The sequence below is a fragment of the Camelus ferus genome, chromosome 11 (genome assembly GCF_009834535.1).
Source record: "Camelus ferus isolate YT-003-E chromosome 11, BCGSAC_Cfer_1.0, whole genome shotgun sequence".
NCBI classification, from domain to species: Eukaryota; Metazoa; Chordata; class Mammalia; order Artiodactyla; family Camelidae; genus Camelus; species Camelus ferus.
Genome location: NC_045706.1, coordinates 34,879,275 through 34,885,199, shown reverse-complemented (window position 1 = coordinate 34,885,199; position 5,925 = coordinate 34,879,275).

Below are 5,925 nucleotides of genomic sequence, written 5' to 3'. Positions count from 1 at the left end.
TTCCTGAGGAACTGCTGAGAACCATTGCCCAGTGTGGCGCAGGGAACAGTTTCTGTTCTGGCTTGATCCAGATTCCTCTTCTCCCAGCTCCTGCTGACCTCCTTCTGAGTCTGACACTGGTCCCTGACCTGCTCCCCCTGCTCGGAATCCGTCACTTCCTTGTTTCAGGGTCTTTATTACTATTTGCAGATTCTCCTCAGTCTCTGAAAAGGTGATTGTTCAAATTTCACTTTAAATACAGCCTGCATCAGTTGATATTTATAGAAGTTTTACTTCCCTCTACTATATGCTGCAAAAAGCCTCCTGCCTGTTAGAATCCTCTAGCTGCAGTCCTGGCCCCAGCAATAACAGTGACAAAATCAATAGTAATGATAACATAGTCACCACTTAGAACTTGCTGTGTGCTGGGCATTGCGCTGAGTCCCTTAAGTGACCAATTTAATCTTTGCCGTAGAGGAGGACCCTGAAGAAATACAGCATGTATTAAACAGAGTGGGATAACTATTGTAACAGGCAAAGCCTGGTTTTTTGCTCACATTACTGTCCATGGAGTTTGGTGGCCAAGGGTGTCTTGTCCACACAGTTATTCAGGGATTCAGGCTCCTTCCATATGAAGGTGCCAACATCCTTTAGTGGGTCAGAATCCTCTCTTAGGTCCCCGAGTCTGGTGGCATTGATAAGAGAAAGGAGAGAGGGTGTAAAGGATCAAACAGAAGGACTTTGACTGCAGGCCTAGAAGGGGTGTAGTCCTTTTGCTCAAATTCCACTGGCCAGAAATCAATTACATGGCTCCAATTAAGTGCAAGGGGCTGGGCTGCATGGTCTTGTTATCTGCTGGGGAAGAAGAAATGGCTTTAGTGAATTATCCAGATAATCCCTGCTACGCAGAGGTTAAGTGACTTACAGTACAGTAAATAGGAGCAGCTCTGGGACTCAAACCCACATCGTTTGAACTCCAAGGCCAAGCTGTTAACCACATGTCCATGCTCTCTGTTACTCCCTTTTGCTCATCAGTTTGTTTTGTTTCATTTGTGTACTGCGCTACAGCCATACCGTAAAGGGAAGGTTATAATCTGCTTTTGTCAGGAAGACTCACTGCCTGGTTAAGGGCCGGGCTGAAAAATGAATTATCTGAAGCTACTGAAAAATGGTTGCTGTGACACTTCCTCTGGGAAACCATAAAACCTCCCTGTTCATGTCAGCAGTTCAGGGGTGCTATTTCTGCTTAACCAATTCCTGCCAGATGTCACAAGGCCACACTGGTTTAAGGACTTTGGACCTTATCCTATGGCCAGCCTGCTTGTGTGCTCTGAGCTGGACACCTTTAAACTGCGACCGTGGTTTCCCATTGCTGTGACGGGAGAGCCTTGCACCTGGGCAATAGGCAGACCTTGGTTTTACAAGCTCAGGTGTGCACGATATGTACTTTAAACTGTTTCTTTAATTCATATTACCGTACTTTATTAATCCTAATACACGCCTTTTCATACACTGACATCTCTGAAATCAGGATTTTATAATTGATGGCATCTTTGAATCTCTATTGACAGTGCTAATGTGATTGCTGTTGCCTGTTCATGTCTGAACGTGGTCGTAGGGGTTTATATTACTGTCCCGTCTGTTGAATTATATGCATCGTTAGTATTACCCAAGTGGAGTTTAGCTGCTCTTTGAAATGTTTTCAAAAAGATCACCCTAAGTTTCTGTATTGAAATGAAAAGTTGTAGTTAACAGAAAGGTTTGGAAGCAGAGCAGGGGAGTAAATATGATATCAGTAAAGCAAATATATATTTTTAAGGAATCACTGTAAAGCAGACAACCTCTTACAGGGTAGTAGAGGCAGATTACTGCAAGTTTATGAAACTCTGAGATATTTTGTTCCTGAGTTATATAAAAAGGCATTGCCTGTTAGTACACGCCAAGCAAGAATGTACCTACATTAAACATTTCAGAATGGGTGGCAACATCGTGGGAGAAAACCTGGAGCCAGTAGTGGGGGCTATTGTAAGAAATGTTTCATCATCAACACAGAAGACACTATTGTGCAGAAAAATACAAACATTGATTCAGAAGAGTTAGACTCTGAATGTGAAGCTAATTTCAAGAATTTCTTGACCAATTTTCTTTTTTATATATACAAAAGAGTGACACATAGTAAAAAATCTATGTCCCAACAAATCTAGAAGAGCTTTTTCAGCAAGTTATAAAATAAAGATTCTAGGTGATAAAAGAGCATTCTTTCAGAGATTAATTGGCATCTTTCTTAGTGGTACAGAAATTAATGATGCATTTTACAATCGATGGCTTCTTGGTATCAATGAAATAATAGCTACTATCTCATTTGAGCTCTCACTCCTTTGGGTATTAGAAATTAAATTTCATTCAGTCCAGCACCACCTACCCCATGATTACGTTGCATCTTCTGGGGGCTTATGTATGGCCACCATCTTGACTGGGGGCAGGGCATTTGTTGAGCATGCTCTTCTATCTGTGCCTGCAGCCATTCTGTCTCATCCTGGTCATCAGGCCACGCAGATCATTTCTGGTCCTTTTCATTCTCGTCTCAGTGCCCTTTAAGATCTAGATGGCTCTTTCTGCTGGATCAAGAAGGCTTCAGCTACACCTTGCTGGACACAGAAACTCTTTGAGGCTGGTAAGGTCCTGGGCCACTCATTGGGCTTTCTGGAGCATGAAGTGTCCTCTACCTCTGCATGTCCTGCCGAGTGGCTGGGTACTGGGTCAACTTTACTTCTCCTGAGCTACTCTTGGACATGCAGGAATCCAGCTTCTCCTCTGCATCACTTTGGAATGGGGATATCCCGTAGCTACTTTGGGTGGCTCATCTCTGCCATGTCACCTTTTCTGTTCTGGCATCTTGCAGCTTCCCTGGCTCTACCTGGGAAAAGGGCATTAAACACCCCCAAGACTGTGTAGGGTTTGTGGCCTCTCCCTACCCATTCCTGTGCAACTGGGTTCTGGGACCCACTATTGGGGACCCACCAGCGTTGAAACTCTCTTGGCTTCTGCTCCAGCTCTCCCTTTCATCCTAGTCTGGGCAGTGCTTTCTAGTCTTGATGCTCAGCAAGCCTCTCTTACTCCATGCCCCAAATTCTTCCAGCGTCTTAGGGGCTTGGGACTCTAAAACCCAAGCCAAGAACAGATGTGTGGTTTTCCCTCCTTTCTGAACAAGTGTCTCAGAACGCACAGCTGACTGAATGAAAGAAAGGTCTGGTGAAAAAACAAATTAAAAAAAAAGTGGGAGGTGGGGGTGTTAAAAAAAAAAAAGGTCTAGTGAAAAGCAATGCAAGAAAAATCATACCGGCTAACATTTCAAAATGCTATCCTAATGCAAATTCTCACTGTAGTTACCCTTTCACCTTTATTTTAACGTATTCTTTTAGGTTTATTGCATTGCTGATTTTTCTGCCTTCTGTCTTCCTAGCCTGGTGCCCGATTTCAGTGATGCCTCAGATTTTGTTTCCCTAATCACCTCAGAAACCAGAATGAAGGGGTAACTGCTCTCTCCCCTCCTTCCTCCCTTTCTTCTTTCTGTTGTTATAAAGTTTATAATTTGTGTCCCATTAAAGAGAGTCTGTAACATGCAGATTAGTGAGAGGAAGGAAAAAAATCATGTGTAACCTCACTATTCTAAGACATCCACTCATGGATGGCATTTTGTTGTTTCTCCTTCAAGTCGGTTTTTCCCTCCTACTTATCTTGTGTATTGTTTTCATATAGTTTACATTTTATACTCTGCTTCATTCATTGAACACTATGACTTATTTCTATATTTTTTCCTTATTTTTCTAAAGTCTTCAGAAACATTAAATATAGCAATTGACTCAACCATTTCCCTAGTATTAAGTATTTAGCTTATTTCCAGTGTTATTATAAAGAAATAATAGCACTGTGATAACATCTTTGTGTTTGAAGATTTTCCTACATTTCTGATTGCATTCTTGAGATAGACTCCCAGAATTGGGACCACTAGGAAGACTGCCATTTTAAAAACAAGTGGTTTTCCTAGACTCCACATAGGGTCTCCTCTCTAAATATGGAGAGTCTTTTGCCTAGAGAACCTACATCAGGCTGAATTTGACGTTTCTGGTGGGAAAAACAAATGTCTGATTGCTACTGATGAAGAACATTGTATATTTTCATGATAGTAAAACTGATGATACAAAAAATGTAAAGCTAAAAGCTTTTCTTTCCCCAGTTATCAGCTGTTACATTAACGCTTATCTGAGGATAATTTATACTGTTTGACTGGAAGTTTTCGACAAGCTGCTTTCCTTCACCTCCAGCTTCTGTGGATCTTGAGGGCCTTTTGTGGCCTCATTTGGCATTTATCCATAGGCGGAGATGTACTGTACCTACAGGTACAAAGTCTGACTCAAACAGTTACTTCTAAAATTTTATTATTACTTGTTAACCCAAGCTGTTGATAGACAATTTGTGATATTAGAAATAGACGATTACGTTGACCATAAAAGTGACTCTAAAAGTTACGTAGTGGATTTTGTTTTAAACAGACACCCAAAGCCGATACAGGCAAGCTCCTTGTCCTCTCCAAGGAGCTACTCTGTTCGGCTGAGCCCTTATTCCAAGGATGTATCATCACCCAAGATTTTTAAGGCCTCTTCTTTTGAAGCTGCCTTCATAGTCTCTGGCACATGTTTTTGAATATCTCCAATGAAGAGAAAAACTTAATCCTTTGAGGAAGAATTGTGTCTTTTCAGCCTTTCAGTGGTGTTCAGAACCAAATCTGAGTGGACAGTGGTGTGAGTGGACAGATGGATGAGATTAATAAAAATAAAACACCGATGTACTGTTACACGGCAAGGAGGCTGGTTTTCCCACGTGATTAGTAATTAGCACCATGTATGAAGGTGGTTCTACAAGGCAAAGGAGTTACATTTTAAGCCATGGAAGCATTGTTGGGACGTATGGATCAACCACGTTGTTGCCCAGGTTGAGGCACTGTATACTCCAAAGTGTGTGCCTGTGTGTCTAACCTAGACTCATCACTTACTAGTGCTGTTACTTAAGTTAAAATATTTACCTGTCTGTAAAGATGAGCCAAGTCTGAGATGAAGAAGAAAAAAGAAAATCTATGCATTGAAATTCATGGGCTTAATTAATTTCAACACTGCAGGGAGGAGCCTGCCTCTTTTAAAACAATGTCATTTTAGTCATTTATAGTGACTAATATAGACTCATTGTAGAGAATTTGGAAGATTCAGGAATGTCATCAGAGAGGTATTCCCTCATGATATTTTGATGTAAAATATCTTCGATTGGGTTCCCTGGAAACAGAGGAAAAGTTGCATAAATGTTTATTGAGTGGGTGGTCTCAGGAGACACCCCTGTAAGAAAGTGAGGGAGAACCCTGCAGAGGGAGATTCTGACTCCAAATGCGATTGCCACTGAGGCTCCGCTGATTGCATGGGGGAGCCAGAGCTGGGAAGGCCTTTCAGAGCGGTTCCAAATTGAGGTAAGTGGGTGGGCCTTTTGTCTCCCTGCATCAGCAAGTCATTGGCCCCCTGAAGGGGGCTAATTTTGGATGAGTCTATTTCCTAGGGCCAAGAACAATGCCCAGGGAGGGATGCAGCTGTGAGCTATCAACAGTGATATCTGCAGCAGCTGGGGAGGGCTACGTGCTCCAAAGAAAGGATTTGGGTGAAGACGGCCTTATTCACTACAATGTCATGTCGAAATTGGGATCATATGGTACATACAATGTCATAGCCTACTTTTCCACCTAACATTATTTGCCGAAATTTTTCCCATTTCAATTACTTCTTTGGAAAGCATTTTTTTTTAATTTTCATTTTTTTATTGAGGTATAGTTAATTTACAGTGTTTCAGTTGTACAGTAAACTGATTCAGTTATCTATCTATATATATACATAATGTATTCATTTT